The 16555-nt window shown below is 44.8% G+C and overlaps 1 protein-coding gene and 1 long non-coding RNA gene across 3 annotated transcripts in view; one reads left to right on the forward strand and one right to left on the reverse strand.

Moving 5' to 3' along the window:
• The first annotated feature begins 2403 nt into the window (after window positions 1–2403).
• B3GNT2 (UDP-GlcNAc:betaGal beta-1,3-N-acetylglucosaminyltransferase 2) overlaps window positions 2404–16555 on the forward strand; it is a 51572-nt gene continuing 37420 nt past the window's right edge. The window contains exon 1 of one of the 2 annotated variants that reach the window (XM_077926569.1): window positions 2404–2514. The gene's annotated coding sequence lies outside the window, so the exon portion shown is untranslated. Of the gene's footprint in view, window positions 2515–2835; window positions 2951–16555 lie in introns of those variants that run through there. The other variant, XM_028721917.2, reaches the window with a different exon arrangement.
• LOC144327340 (uncharacterized) lies at window positions 4788–15265 on the reverse strand. Its single transcript, XR_013392427.1, has 3 exons — window positions 12877–15265; window positions 12420–12492; window positions 4788–5084 (listed from the first exon to the last, which is right to left on the reverse strand). It is a non-coding gene; the product is annotated as an uncharacterized LOC144327340 (long non-coding RNA).

Raw genomic sequence — 16555 nt, forward strand, 5'->3', positions numbered from 1 at the left:
GAACAAGCGTGACGACACATCCCGCTTGCCAGACATCTGGAAATTAGCCCTCCCCACAAAAACTGACACCAGATCCAGAGGCACACAGAACGCCATCACCAATCAACCACACCAGACCCAAACCCAGACCCTCTCCACAGATAAATTACAGACACCATCCAGTAGCCAAACCATGATGGCACCTCCGGATGCTGCACCCCCCTGCAATCCCTACACAGATCTGGCTGGCACAGGCCACAAAACCACAGCTCGCCCCTATACACGAAGCCAAGCCAGAGCACAACTACAGCCATCTTCTCAGAAAAACTCTTCACAAAGTTCAAGAGGTCAAGACACAAAGGCTTTAGCAACTAATCCACACCTAATGACCCACCTAAGTGGTACTCAGGATATCACTCAAGAAATCACTCAAGATATCCCTCAAGCAACTAAGGAACAAAAGAAGAAAAGGCACACTAGCCTGGGAACTTCCTCTCGGCCCAGAACATTGGAGGCTATACACCACACCCCTCAACAGTATTTATAGGAACTCAAACACTGAGATCCTGCTCTGTTCCAGTAACAAGAAGCCGAAAGCACCAGCCTGAAGATGACGAGTGAGACCTCGTCGAAACGTCGCCTAGACACCCCAACTTTTACACGGGAAGACACCCGAGGACACCAAAACCTGCATACCTATACCCGTGAAAATCTACGAAAGCATATATATATATATATATATATATATATATATATATATATATATAAAATACCATATCCTCCCATCTTTGGGGACAGGGCTTGGCTGGCAATGGAGAAATCTGCCAAGCAGCTTTCACACTAGATTGACTCTAAGGGGATTCATGAAGAATGACACTTCTAGCTTGTGCTGGCTGGAGGCTCTGCTTTTTCCAAGATCTGCTTTCTCATATGTCTAACATCTCTCATCACTAATTGTGCTGCTCCTTTACAAGTTACATAATACTGCACTGCTGAAAAAGCTTTTGTTTGCTGAAAAGGGTAAAATTTCACAATGGAGGTAAAACACACTAAAAAGGAAATGGTTATAATCTCATTCCAGTAGAAAATCCTTCTCTTTGCAGAGCCTTGCCCACCCCCTTCTCCATCAGCCATCTCTTCTCTGAAGTGGTCCTCAAGACTCTGAATACAATTGTAATTTGCACATAACAGTCTCTTCTGTGTACTGCATTAGATTTTGAAGCCCTGTTGATTAAAACAAATATACACAGATCTCCAGCTTTTAAAATGTGCTATTGCAAGCAAAGGTGTAGCAAGAAGTACGCTCAAAGGAAGATCACTGGATATTAAAATGACATTGTCTTATCCCATCAATTTCCCTTTGGAAATTTATTTGCCTGCCAGGAAGGGACACCTATTGATGGAAGATTCAAATGTGCAAGAGAACAACAAGTGGAATATAGCAGAAAGACGGGAACGAGGAGGGAATGACTGGATTGGGGAATAATCAAAGGCAGAGGAGAAAAACGTTTTACATTAAGAGGGGTGCAAAGGGGAGTAGTGTGTGTGGAAGAATAGCAGGGAGCAGGAATGGGCCCCAAGGCTGTGGGAGAAAATAACGGCTATTGGAGGTGGCAGAAGGGAATCTAATGGCTGAGTGACAGGAACGCACTCCCCCCCCCCAAAAAAAATCCTAACACATTTAAAGGGAAATCCAGCTAAGCTTTGGGAATGGCTGCCCAATCAACTGTATCAGCCCCAAACGATGGTGTGGGGACAGAGGTTCCCTGTTTGCAGGGCTGTATTTTTGTGAAAACAGTTCTGGAAGCAGATCTTTGCTACAGATAATATGGATATTACTGGTCAGCCTTGCTCCCTGATCTGGGGCTTGAATCTATCTGTGCCTTATAGGGAAATGGTGGTGATGCTATTAGGAGTGGCATGTAAGGAGATTGCACAGCACTGGATGTACATATAAGGTTTCTCCTTTAACAGGTTGATGCCCTGTGTCTGATCTGTTGTACAGTGGTACCTCGGGTTACATACGCTTCAGGTTACATACGCTTCAGGTTACACACTCCGCTAACCTAGAAATAGTGCTTCAGGTTAAGAACTTTGCTTCAGGATAAGAACAGAAATTGTGCTCTGGTGGCGCAGCGGCAGCAGGAGGCCCCATTAGCTAAAGTGGTGCTTCAGGTTAAGAACAGTTTCAGGTTAAGTACGGACCTCCGGAACGAATTAAGTACTTAACCTGAGGTACCACTGTACTCTAAACATGTAAGCTAGCGTGCAAGAGTAGTTTGGTGTTTTTAAAAGAAATATCATTTTGACACGTAACCTTTTTATGTCAACTGTCATAGGTATATCATCCCCCATCCCCCTTGTTACGTAGTTGAGAGGTTATGTATCCCCAAGTTTTTGAGTGTGAGAATTTCAAATCTGCAGTTACTTTTGTGATTGGACAACATTTAGCTTGGTCAGTCTACTACGTTTGATGCAGAAGCACGTAAACTGCTTTCGGAAAAGAATTTGAATTCTACCTTCTGAAAATATCAGGTAATGCATAAGAATAAGTATACAACTGCAAGTACTTGGCATTTTTTTTAATGATTTCTGTGCCATTTCACACGAATTTTACTCACCAAGCAAAACTAAATTATATTAATTTGACCCAAATGTATTTTGCATTTCCACGTCATGGTACAATTTTTTAGCACCTCTCAATTTTGGAATTTGAAAGCTGGAAAATCCAGCCCGTGGTGCCATTGCAGGGCCTGTTTGCCAGGGCCCCCACTGTCTGCTGCTCTCTGGGTGGCCGTTTGGAGGGCCCCTGGGCTGTGGGGGGCCCAGACTTTGGCCCCAGGGCCTCCTTGCCTTCGCTCCCAGCCTTGGAGAAGGAGGCCCAGCTGGTTCTCCCTGGAGGTGGGGGAAGGGAAGAGGCCGAGCCGGACGGGGCGGCTGCGCTTGCGCTGTGTGGAAGAGGGCGAGAGAGGTAAGGGGGCAGGAATCAAGCAGCCATGGGGCTGGAAGAGGGTCAGGGAATGGAGCTGCTGTGAGAGGGGATGGGTGTGTGTGTGTGTGTGTGTGAAGGGAGAATACTGAAGCATCCCAGAGGAGGGAAAGGGGACTGGAAATCTCCGCCTGCAGGGCAGCCATTTTGTGGCAGGGCTTGAAACTCCACATTTCCGACTTCGCCCCGTGGGCCCAAGAGGCTTTCAGGAGCCTTCAGATTTACAGCTTCCTCGTGTTTTATTCCCTTCCCACAGCTAAAGCCTGCTAACGTCGTTCTGCATATAAATGCAGGGAGCCGGGAGACGTTGGTGGCGCTGACTCTCCATCATTCCTGTGGCCTGTGAGGTTGAAAAGGGCCTGGGGGGCGAGAGGGGGCCGGAGGGGGTCCCTCTGTCAGTTTTCTGCCTTTGAGGCCTTGTGCTCTCAAACTTCCTCCACAAAAATATACATAAATATAAATAAAAGAGGGTCAGAAACAAGAAAGCACATTCAATTCGCACACCTTTGTTTATGTACAGATGAGGAAAAATAATTCAGATTGAAACATCCTTTTATATTGCAGTGCAGATCAGATCATCAGAAGACATAAGCATTAGTAAAAAAAGAAAGAAAAAAGATTAACTTGCTATTTGCTTTTTAAAAAAGACCTTTTCTGGCCTTTTTTGCGAAAAAATTCAAACTACTGCATGGAAATCAATTGCTTTGGCAGTGTTTGATTCAACACTTAGCCTAGCCAAATCCACAAGACATTTCTGAGACATTGTAGATAATTATTAATTAGCTAAAATTTGCTAAACAACCTCTCTCCAGAAGCTACTGTTGCTGAAATTGTCAATAGTATACTTAATACTATTAATATTTGGAAACAGGTCACAAGTTTACTAGATCTAATGGCTTTAACTTGATATTTGATTTGATTTATTATATTTCTATGCTGCTTTTTATTCAAATGAATCTCAAAGCGGCTTGCAAACAATAAATAACAAGAACATAATAGAATATAGTAGAACATAGTAGAACATACAGCATAAATCATAAAACAATTAACAAATTATCAATGAAACAATTACAATCTATAAAACACTTAACGAAGCAGCAACTAAAAAAATATGCCAAACATCACAATTTCCCTCCCAGATCCCCTTTTTGACCCTGGGCAGGAGTACAATGTACCCCCCTGCAGCCCCCTCCCCTGCTTTCCAAACAGGTGTCATTGTGTCAATGGGACTTTGTTCTGAGTAAATGTGCTGAGTGTTGCATTATTGTATGAGGCCAGCTAGTTGCTAGTTCAAATCTTACTTTGATAGAGAATTCACAAAGTGGCCCTAACAGTAAGTGGAAAACCTACATTCTAGGTTGTCCGATAGATTGCTGAGAAATGAGCTGGGCCTGAGTGAAAAGTGCTTGGAAGCTCCTAAAACACTTTAGTATTGTGCACCTGTTCGGCTTTCTTTTAGAATCTAGCCTGATTGCATTTTTAGTTTCTGTTCTGCATTCTCATTCAGACATAGTTGAAGATGTTTCCTCCTGCTACTTCCACTTCTCTGCTTTAAAAAGGTCCTCTTCTTTCTCAGCAAGCCATAGCTTATTTCTCACAAGGGCAGAAATGTCTGTTGTGCCTTTCCCCCCAAAATTGAAATTCTATAATATTCTTAATTTGATTACTTACGTCTGTCTTGCCATCCTTAGTCTCTCTTCTTACTGACTTTAAATTGTTTTCTCCGGCACATTTCTTCACAATACAGATGAACCCACCAGCTGGGATGGGATTAAATAACAGGATAACCCACCCCTAGGAAAAATGGTACTGTATTGTAGTTCTCTGCTTATTTTAAGAGAGATGCAATTTTCATACTCTTTACTGACCATATTAGGCAGTATGCAATGTGAGGGTCTCCCTCTAATCTTTACTAGTGCTGTTATGTGCCTTCTCCATGTAGGGTCTAATTTCTTACCCCACATTATGCCTCAGTCTTCTCCTGCAAGGGAAGAAATATTCAGACCCAACTTCTTTCTGGCAGTATGCCTGTGAAACAGACAGGATCAGGAAGTGGTGGGCTCTTCTTCATTTGCAGTATTTTTAGCAGCTGTCGGGTGACTGCCTGTCAGGGATCCTGGAACGGTAGATTTCCTGCATTAGGAGGGGTCTGACTAGATGACTTTTGAAGCCCATTCTAATTCTGTGATTGCGTGATTGGCTGCCACTAGCATAGGATGAATAATGTTGGAGGGAAATCAGGTCTGGACTATCAGATGTTACAGGGAAAGGGAGAAAGTTAAATGTGGTGGATCCTTATCCGAGAGATGTTCACAGATGACGCAGACTTGACAGCACACTCCAATGAATCTCTACAGAGACTCATCAGCCATTTTGCCCAAGCCTGCAGGGAGTTCAGCCTTACCCATAGCCTGATGAAGACCAATATCTTAGGTCAGGACATTGCCAGCACTCCACACATCAGCATTGGTGATCACACACTTGAGGTGTTGACAATTTTGTCTACCTACGTTCCACCATAACCAGCAATCTCTCCATCAACGTTGAGCTGGCGAGGCAGCTATGGCAGTGGCTCACCTCTCCAAAAGGGTATGGGAGAACGTGATGCTAATGTCCAATACCACGATAAAAGTTTACCAGGCTTGCGTCTTAAGCATGCTGCTTTATAGAAGTGAGTCGTGGGCAACTTACAACCTATTTGGAGTGATGTCTCAATGCCTTCCACATGAGCCATGTCAGGAGGATTTGGAGGATCAAATGACAAGACAGAATTCCAAACAAAGATGTGCTCACATTCCCAGCATGTTCACATTCCTGTCTCAGCGATGTATATGCTGGCATGGTCATGTCCACAGAGTGGAAGATGTCAGGATTCCCAAGGATGTGTTTCCAGCACCAGGCCAATTGGCAGACCAACTCTGCATTACAGAGATGTCTGCAAAGGTGACAAGAAGGCTGGTAACATCAACCATGCTATGTCTCCAGGCACTTGCAGACAACCACAATCAGGGCCAGATTTGGGTTTAATGAGACCCTAAGCTACTGAAAATGGGACGCGGGTGGCGCTGTGGGTAAAACCTCATAGCCTAGGACTTGCCGATCGTATGGGCGGCGGTTCGAATCCCCGCGGCGGGGTGAGCTCCCGTCGTTCGGTCCCAGCTCCTGCCCATCTAGCAGTTCGAAAGCACCCCTAAGTGCAAGTAGATAAATAGGGACCGCTTTATAGCGGGAAGGTAAATGGCATTTCCGTGTGCTGCGCTGGTGCTGGCTCGCCAGAGCAGCTTCGTCACGCTGGCCACGTGACCCGGAAGTGTCTGCGGACAGCGCTGGCCCCCAGCCTCTTAAGCAAGATGGGCGCGCAACCCCAGAGTCGGTCACGACTGGCCCGTACGGGCAGGGGTACCTTTACCTTTAAGCTACTGAAGGTAATGGGGCTTAATATATGTCCAGCTGTCCTTTGTCAACAACAAATTGTCACTGTTTTTTGTGTTGAATATATGCTATATGGTAATTTATGGACTTAATGGATATCTAAAGCCATTTGCACATAACAAAATATGTACATCATAGGAGCCTACACAACACAAAACAATGTTGCTGCATGTAGGTTTTATTTTATTTGTTTTTTATCTTATATTTTGGAAATGTACATCCAGTTGTTTTTTCCTTTAATTTTTTGGGGGGACCCCAAGAGATTGGGGCCCTAAGCTATAGCTTGTTTAGCTTATACATAAATCCAGCACTGGCCGCAATGCCTGGAGATAGGCAATCAAATTGTGCGTCCATAGCAGTGACCACAGGAGAAATGACCCCTGGTAGGAGCACAGAGAGAAGAAACATCATAGTCCCAGTGGGACGCCTTCATCTGCCCCAGCTGCAACAAAACAGGTCTCTCCCACATTGCTCTCTACAGCAGTCACTAAAATCATCCAACAGCTTGACCCAACCCCAAAAAAGTACACTCCTCCATTGTCTCCCAAGACAGACAGATTCCAACCTCAGTACAGTCCAGCCTCAAAATGCAGGAAATTTTGGTCCTGACACACTTCCTCCTCCTCCCCATTCTGCCTCCAGTTATCCAGCTCTGCATTTACTGCAGCACTACAAATGCATACCACACCTTTCATGTTTAAATGCAGAATAGTTTGTTGTTGTTTTTTAAAGCTGCTGTTCCTGCCATTGCTACTATAATAAACACCGCTTACAGGAGATATTTTAAGACTGGGAGAAAGTCAAAAGATGAATGGAAGGTTGGCATGATGTTTATTGGACAAATGGCTAAACAAATTAGTACCTGTACTGGATCTGGGAGTTCAGAAAGTGGAGGCTTGTTCAGCCTGCTTCAGTTCCCTCTGAGAAATCTGCATGCAGAAAGAAGCATTCTGTTCACCATGGTGGACAGATGTAATACAATTCTGGCAAGACAGAGGCCTGTGGATGATTGGTTATGCTATATGAGAAATATGTCAGTTTCCTGTTCTGGATGAAGCTACCTTCCGTCTGCAGGAGCATGTTTGTAGTCTGGGAGGATTCTTTGATCCATCATTGTCATGGAGGTTCAAATGACTAGGAATGCTTTTTACCAGCTTCCAGCCATGTGTCAAGTCCAACCATTTTTGGATAGGGATATTTTAGCTACAGTGGATGATGCACTGGTGACCTCAAGACTGGATTATTGCATTTTATGTGGAGCTCCCCTTATGGTTGGTCCAAGAAAGCAGCAGGCAAGTGCAGAAGGCGGTAGCATGACTTCTAGCTACTTCTGCTTTCCGACAGTACTGCACATTATGCTACTGGGCCACATTTAATATTTTGCCACTAGTTTATAAAACCATTAATAACTTGATCTGAGGAATGACCGCCTTCCCTACATTTCTGTCCTGCCACTGTGGTCATCTGTAGGCACCCTCATGGTACTGCATTGCATCAGAGAATCATTCTGTGGCTATACCGGTTAGGTCAGCAGTGGGGATTCTTTATCTTTAACCAGATATTTATCTCCTCTCCACCCTGCAGGCCAACTTTGACAGTTGGGTTGAGACCTGTCAGAGTTGCCCCATGGGGGTGGAAGTGACCAAACAAGACTGAACTCCCCACACATCAGCTGATGCACAGAGAGCTCAGTCCTGCTTTCTGCAGGGATCAGCTGTGTGAGCCACAAATCTATCTCTGCCTGCGCCACATCTGACATTGCATATAATGTGCGCACTAGATTTAAGCCTCCTAAGTATTGCTCAAAGGGACGTGGGTGGCGCTGTGGGTTAAACCACAGAGCCTAGGACTTGCCGATCAGAAGGTTGGCGGCTCGAATCCCCGCAACGGGGTGAGCTCCTCTTGCTTGGTCTCTGCTCCTGCCAACCTAGCAGTTTGAAAGCACATCAAAGTGCAAGTAGATAAATAGGTACCACTCCGCCGGGAAGGTAAATGGTGTTTCCGTGCGCTGCTCTGGTTTGCCAGAAGCGGCTTAGTCATGCTGGCCACATGACCCGGAAGCTGTACGCCGGCTCCCTCAGCCAATAAAGTGAGATGAGCCCAGAGTTGGCCACGACTGGACCTAATGGACCCTTTACCTTTAAGTATTGCTAACAGCTGAGCTAAAGAAGGACTTCTTCTTTTTCATATATATGGGGTAGGGAGAAAATGCAGTATGTCAAGTAGTGCTAGAGTGATGGAAAAGTTGCACTTGGCCAAATGTGCTAATGTTCACTTCAGAGGCACAAGCAGAGAAAGGCAGGGAAAGGCAGCAAAGATACTTTTGGCAGAATAGTTGCCTGTTCTTGCCTCCTGGTTGGCTGGGGACTGGAGCTAGTAAAGGAAAGTATTTGTCTTCTGAGCAAATATTGTTGAGCGAGAACTTATTATGAATGGTGGCAGATATGTGAGACGGTTGGCTGGGAGCATCTTCCGTGATCCTCAGAGTGCCCTTTCCTGAACTGATCATCCATTGATAGCGCTCTTCTCTGACATTTTCTGGTGCCGCTCTGTTTTACATTATAGTGAAACCAGGGTGTTCTGTCTTATGACAGACCCTGGGCATCTTATAATCCTAATTGAATAACATTAATGTAATTAAAATAGCACAAACAGGATGTTCTTGTTCATTCAGTACAGTGGATCTGGTTCTTTGTAGAAGATTTCACTTTTGAAAGCTTTTTCTGTCATGACAGCTTTGTCATGAAGGAACAGGTTTTCAGTTGTATTTCTGCCTGATCTGTCTTTTTGTGCATGCAAAATCCCAACTTTTCGGCCAAGAATGCAGCTTGCTCCACTGTATTTTGCTACATCTTTTCTTTTGCAACAGTCAAAAAGGTCAACTGAATCTACAGCATTTTTGGTCAAGAGACAAATTCAGTAGAACCATGAGGTCAAATGGTGTTAGAGCTAAGCTGGAAAGACCCCTTCCTTTAGCTTCCATACTCAAGGCAGAGAAATGGGCCATTTTTTGCAGCAAGAAGTGAAACTACCCTAAACCATTTCAAGGGGTACTTCAAGATATAGTGCCATTCCATTGTACCCAGCCACTCCCACACCACCCCCAGAGTTCTCTCTCTTTTTGCTCTGTAGAGATGAATGGGGACATCATTCTTAGCCAATGAAACTGTACCAGGTTAATCCAAACTGGTTTACCCCACCCCTACTGTAAATACAAACTGAAACAAAGATTTTACTATTGAACAAAAGACATAATTTTATCATATGCTTGTAGAAAGCACCCCTTTTTGTTGTGATTAATAACTGGGAGGGGAGAATAGTTTTTCCCAATGCCTGTGAGACCACGGTGGTTTGAATAAGTGCCTGAAATGTGATTTAATGCAAATTACCATTTGCATAGAGCCCACAGCATCACTGATGTCACAGCTCCTCTTCTCCCCAGTGTTTACACCATGTTCAGATAGAAACACTGGACCTCAGTCTGCTAAGAGGCGTTTGCATGTCATAGGAAATGCCCATAGTTCAAGGCACAATGTGAAGAAGGTGGTTTAAAACTATGGCCATAGCTAGTTTTACTTTGGGAAGGGATTAATCAGTAGTGGGTCAACATTGCACCTCACTCTGCCCTCCCAACAGAAGATAGCTGGCCCCAGATGTTGCTCTGTAAACGTATACCTTTTGTCTCTGGGATAGCAACCATATAAAAGGTAAAGGTACCCCTGCCCATGTGGGGACGCAGGTGGCGCTGTGGGTTAAAGCCTCAGCACCTAGGACTTGCCGATCGAAAGGTCGGCGGTTCGAATCCCTGCGGCGGGGTGCGCTCCTGTCGTTCGGTCCCAGCACCTGCCAACCTAGCAGTTCGAAAGCACCTTCGGGTGCAAGTAGATAAATAGGGACCGCTTTCTAGCGGGAAGGTAAACGGTGTTCCGTGTGCTGCGCTGGCTTGCCAGAGCAGCGATGTCACGCTGGCCACGTGACCCGGAAGTGTCTGCGGACAGCACTGGCTCCCGGCCTATAGAGTGAGATGAGCGCACAACCCTAGAGTCTGGCAAGACTGGCCCGTAAGGGCAGGGGTACCTTTACCTTTACCTTTACCCCTGCCCATACGGCCAATCGTGTCCGACTCTAGGGTTGCGCGCTCATCTCACTCAAGAGGCCGGGAGCCAGTGCTGTCCGAAGACACTTCCGGGTCACGTGGCCAGCGTGACTAAGCTGCATCTGGCGAGCCAGCCCCAGCGCAGCACACGGAAACGCCGTTTACCTTCCCGCTATAAAGCGGTACCTATTTATCTACTTGCACGTAAGGGTGCTTTCGAACTGCTAGGTGGGCAGGAGCTGGGACCGAACAACGGGAGCTCACCCCGCCGCAGGGATTCGAACCGCCGACCATATGATCGGCAAGTCCTAGGCTCTGTGGTTTAACCCACAGCGCCACCCGCGTCCCAGCAACCATATAGTACCTGGGTAATACAGGGATGCGGGTGGGCTTGCCTAGGGCTTGCCGATCAGAAGGTGAGAAGGGTGAGCTCCCGTTGCTCGGTCCCTGCTCCTGCTAACCTAGCAGTTCAAAAGCACAAAGTGCAAGTAGATAAATAGCTCCAGCAGGAAAGTAAACAGTGTTTCCATGCGCTGCTCTGGTTTGCCAGAAGTGGCTTAGTCATGCTGGCCACATGACCCAGAAGCTGTACGCTGGCTCCCTCGGCCAATAAAGCGAGATGAGCGCTGCAACCCCACAGTCGTCCGCGACTGGATCTAATGGTTAGGGTAGCCATTTTTATGTTGTGGATAGAGGAGACCTGCCTCTTGCAGAAATGCAGTGAGCACAGCTGTTTCTGGCACTGGAGATGCAGTGGTAGATCCTTGCCTGCCCATTTAAGGCACAGAGTCTTGGCTTGTAAAATGGCAGGGGGACCACTATTTGAGTGTCATGGCAAATGACTCATACACACTACATTGGGAGATGTTTGCATTTGTCCTATATTGAAAGACAGGTCACTTATAGGATGTGGGCCCTTTTGGTGGATATGAAGAATTGCAGATAGTGGCTGAGCTCTGCAGAATGCTGGTTTTTCCACTACCTTGCCATCCAGCAATACTTTCAATCAGGGCTGGCTCAAGACATTTTGGCAACTGAGGCAGACCCCAAAATGGTGTCTCTCCTCCTTGCCAGGGAAGAAGGGGTAAGGGAAGATCAGGAACAAATGAGGAAGAAAAATCAATATTGGGATCTTCTGCCCTGGTGGATCCTACTGCCTGAGGTGGTCACCTCACCTTGCCTGATGGGTGGGCCGGCCCTACTTTAACATTCCTTGGGAGCATACAGAAACTCTAGGGGAAAGACTGTGACAGATTGGGAAGGATGGTGAAAACATGCTGATAGCAACTCCATAAAAATGAATGTGGCCCTCTTTCTTAGCACTGAACAAATAAGTATTACCCTTATGTATCTGAGCTAGCTCACCCCCTCTCCGCTGACCTTTTTGCATAGAAGCAGAGGCTATTGCTCAAATGCCTTGAACTACATAGATGTGTCTACACTGATTTATTTAAAGTTTCACATCAGAGTGCTGAGTTCTTTCACAAATGAATACTGAAAATATGTGACTGCAACCCCTGGGAAAGGTTGCCTGCCATTCTTCCTATATCGTCGAGGACTGTGTACACACTAAAGCTTTAAAACACATTCCAAGCACATTCTTTCCCTCAAGGAATTCTGGCCACTAAAGTTTGCCTGTCACAGAGTTACAATCCTCAGCAATCCTTAACAAACTAGAAGGCCCAGAATCCTTTGAGGGAAAGAATGTGCTTGGAATATGCTTTAGAGGTGTTGTGTATACCCAGCCCTTGACAATGTACAAAGAATGGCAGGCATGCTTTCTCAAGTGTTGCAGTTGCATAGTTTTCAGTATTCACTTTGGAAATCAGGAGAGCTGGGTCTGCTTCCATCCCTGCCCTGATAAGTGTCCCAAATGACCTTTGGCAATGCTTTCTTCTTACGTAAGAGGAAAACAACGCATACCTGCTCCCAGGCCGCTTAATGCATGGATACTAATGCAGTACTGTATGTCGATGATGTCTCTTTCTTCTTATTGCTGTAACAAAGTGCAATAATCTTGTTAATGTTATGATTCTTTAGCCTTTGGTAAAGGAAGATTTGCACAGCAGTTGGTTTGGGGTGGGGGCTGCCAAGTCAGCATTTCAGTGGTACCTTGGTTCTTAAACTTAAATCATTCTGCAAGTCTGTTCCAAAACCAAAGTGTTCCAAAACCAAGGCACATTTTCCCATAGAAAGTAATGCAAAATGGATTAATTCATTCCAGACTTTTAAAAACAACCCCTAAAACAGCAATTTAACATGAATTTTACTATCCAACAAGACCATTGATCCATCAAATCAAAGCAATAACCAATGTACTATGCTATAAAATAAATAAGACAGTATTGTAGATGATAAATTTTTTTAAAAGAAATCTTACCTGCACTGATGATAGTCATTGTTTAGATGGGGGGCTTTTATTCATTTCCGCAGTCACACAATCAATCACAAGGGGCTCGTCTTATACACGGGTAGTGCTGAGGGGTGTTTTCTTAATTTGGAGTCCCCAAAATTATACATTGGGGCATCTTATGCCTCGGAAAAATATGGCAATAATGATTTGCCTATCTCAATATTTTTACATATGAACTGGATTTCACTCTTGACTTTGAAAGGGAACTTAGAAGGGTATCTCACAAAAGAGAAGACATAGGCCAGACATTCTCTGTTCTTCCCTTCTGAATTCAGCTTCTCTGGCTTCAAGATGATGATCCATGTTCCAAGGTGTAGCCAGAGAGCAACTGCTGAACCTCGCTTGACAAGTTTCCATGACTTCTGCGTAATGTTTTTCTCCCCAGAGTGAGACACTCATTGCCTGGAGAGATAGCATGACAGGATTGTAGCTTTAAAATGAATGTGTTCAAATTCCCCATCCACCAGTCACTTCTCTGTACATTATAGCCTTGGGGAATTCACTTAACTTCTTTCTGTTTTATTTCCTTACCTGTGAAAGAGAGATGGGTAAGCACAGTACTACCACTGGGGAGCCAGTTAATAGCTTTAACAGGTTTACGAGACACAAGCCCTCAGCCAAAAAGACCCTACTTACTTCAAATTAGGGGGATCCTTTCAGGATATATGGGGTCCTTTGTGGCTGTTATCTTGAGGTGAACACCACATTTCTCTGCTTATGAAAACAGAAACTACTCAGGAATGAGTAAGGGTTCATTTGGTGCCTCCTATCTCTTCTTTTTCTTCTTCATTTCAGTTTCCTTAGCCAGGGCCAGATTATATGATGTGTGACAGTGGGGCACACAAGGTTCACAGAGAGAGAACAGTGAGAGCACACTCTAGCAAAAGAATCTGATCATTGGAAACTAAAAAAGGGATGTGTAGTAATAATAATAATAAAGTGCCATGATTTGTGCACTTAGAGAGTGACAAAGGATCCTTGATTGTATGTGTAAAACAAAAGCATTCCTTGTTGCATTCCATTTGCATTTAACATTTTTATTATTAGAGAGATTTTAAAAACTAATTTATATACCACTTGATTGTAACAAAAAACTAAGTGGTTTATGAAAATGTTAAATAAAGCATTAAAATTATCAGTGACAACAGTTAAAAACAGGTATTTAAAAACATTATTAAAATCAACAGTAGCTAAAAAGAGATAAAACACACATTATTTTTACATGTCTGGATAGGCTTGTCTGAACAAAAATGTTTTAAGAAAGTTCCAAAAATAGAACATTGCACTAACGGAGTCTTGAAGACACCAGGGCATGAACTACTGTGGCCAAGGTTTCCCTGTCCAGGAATGGCTGTAATGGTTACACCAGTCACAACTTCTAAAAGGCACTTCTAGCCACTAAGACTACCTGGGCCTCTAGTGACAATACTGGATCTAAAAGCACTCCCAAACTGCGGTCCTGTTTCTTCAGGAGAAGTGCAACCCCTGGCCAGGGCTGGCAATTGACCAATTTCTGGAAAACAGGAACTTTGATCTTATATTTGTTCTTATTTTGTTTGGGGGTACCTGTTTAGCATTTTAAATACAGACCATAGGTCTGCAGAGGTGTATGGGGTGGTAGGGAAGGGGTAGAACCTCTGGTGGGAGACATGTCCTGCTCCTTCTGCGGTAGTTTGTCCACCTTTAGTCCCCAACCTGTACTCAGCTCCCGTCTGTGGTTCCTAGAAGCTGTCAGCATGCAACAGCAACCACACCCCAGGAACCGGCCGGCTAAACTAGGTGAGGGTAGCCGATGGGTCTTAAACCCTCAATGAATTAGGGACTTTCTCTGCATACAAAGACAGGCTCCGGCAGATTGAGTAGATGAGACCAAAAGTGGCTCTAAAGGCCAAGAAGGCAGTTTCTGCATGTGGTGTAGAGGGAAATGAGGGGCAGAGGGGCTCATCAGCCAGGGAAGGTATCCCATCTAAATGAAGGAAAACTCTGATCCTTAATCTCCACTGCCTTGTCAGATATCTTTGGGAGAAGACTAAGGAGTAAATCCTAATATCTAGAGTGGAGTCCCTAAGCTGCCTGGATGGTGCCTTGTATGCCTTGTTCCAGTAACTCTTGCAACCCAACTGGTGCCAAATGTATTGCTCTGCTTTCCTTTGGACATCAGTGAGACTGAGGGGGGAGGTCTTGTCGTCTTGGCAACCCAGGACTTCCATACACCAGTGGCGTAGTTAGGGGGTGCGGGAGGGGCTGATCACCCCGGGCAACACTGGGCCTGCAGGGCACCCAAGCTGCCGCCAGCTGTTGGGCGCCTGGGAGGAATACTCTTTACCTTGGCACTCAGGTCTGTTCATCTTTCTGTTCTTGCATTGCACCAGGGCAGGGGTCTGCAACCTTTAAGACAAAAAGAGCCACTTGGACCGAAGAAAAAAAAACTGGGAGCTGCAAAACCATTGCAACATTTAAAACAGTGGGGAGTGTCGGGGCACACAATGCGCCTCCTCCCCTCGCTAGTATCCGCCCCGGAGCCGCGGCAAAGGTGTAAAAGAGCCACATGCGGCTCCGGAGCCGCGGGTTGCTGACCCCTGCACCATTGTGTTTTGTTTTGTCTTGGTTTTTTGATATTATGTCAAAGAGGAATTAGTCAATGCCTTTCTTAATGGACTCATTAAATGAAGAGCCCTTTGACCATTTATCTGAAATTTGGCAGATGTGCTTCATTGGGGGAGGGAGAGGGAAATGTCTGAAATTTTTGTTGCAGCTGGATGGAAAATTTGTGTTTCTCCCCTATATCTTATCATCTGATTGAAGGTTAGTGAAATACAAATGAGAATCCAGCACATGATTCTTCTTTTCAAGATCTTCTGACTACAATAAAGTGTTTCAGATACTAACCGCCCCTCAGTGTTTCTGGATTAAATGATATTTTTAACCAGGGCCTTGTGGCTTCCTCAGACACTCCTTAATGCTATTACAGATAGTTCTTTCATTATGACCATCTTAGGAAAAGGGGGACTTACTTTTGTAAAAAGGGATCTACATCAGACTTTGCTAATCTTGAATTGTATCTTTCTACCATTGGAAGCATCTTGTGAGTGGAGTTCCATTCACAGGATGCTTCTGCTGGTGAGAAGGAGTGAGGCAACACACACTTTCCTTGTCCCTACAGCCCCTGAAAATGTGCTCAGTAAGGGGAGCTGCAAGCAGAGAGGAGAATCAGTGAAAACTGCCTCCCCTTTTCCGCCCATTTGTTAGAATGACATTTATTTCATCACAAAATTTTACCAGTTTTCATAATTCACAGTTGTTCCAATGATTTCAATTAGAGACTCTACTTCTACAGCCTGAAACATCTATACTTTCTGATATTGGTGACATTTATGAACATTTGATAACGGGATATTAAGTTTTCCATTCTGAAATGACTTATTCCAGAAATACCTGCACACAAATTACAGCTGCCAGCTGCTTTGTGAGTGTAGGGTAAAGGGGAAATATCTTGGAGGACGGGGGGAGGGGGAGTACCCATCATTAATTAGTATAAATATGGGTAACTATCAGCTTCTTGCCATCTATTTAACTTTATTCCTGCCTACTTCTTGATGTAAGATTAACATTGAACATTTTGTGGTTGAGTCAAACAATCAGTGGT

Source organism: Podarcis muralis, chromosome 3 (genome assembly GCF_964188315.1).
Source record: "Podarcis muralis chromosome 3, rPodMur119.hap1.1, whole genome shotgun sequence".
Classification (NCBI taxonomy): Eukaryota; Metazoa; Chordata; class Lepidosauria; order Squamata; family Lacertidae; genus Podarcis; species Podarcis muralis.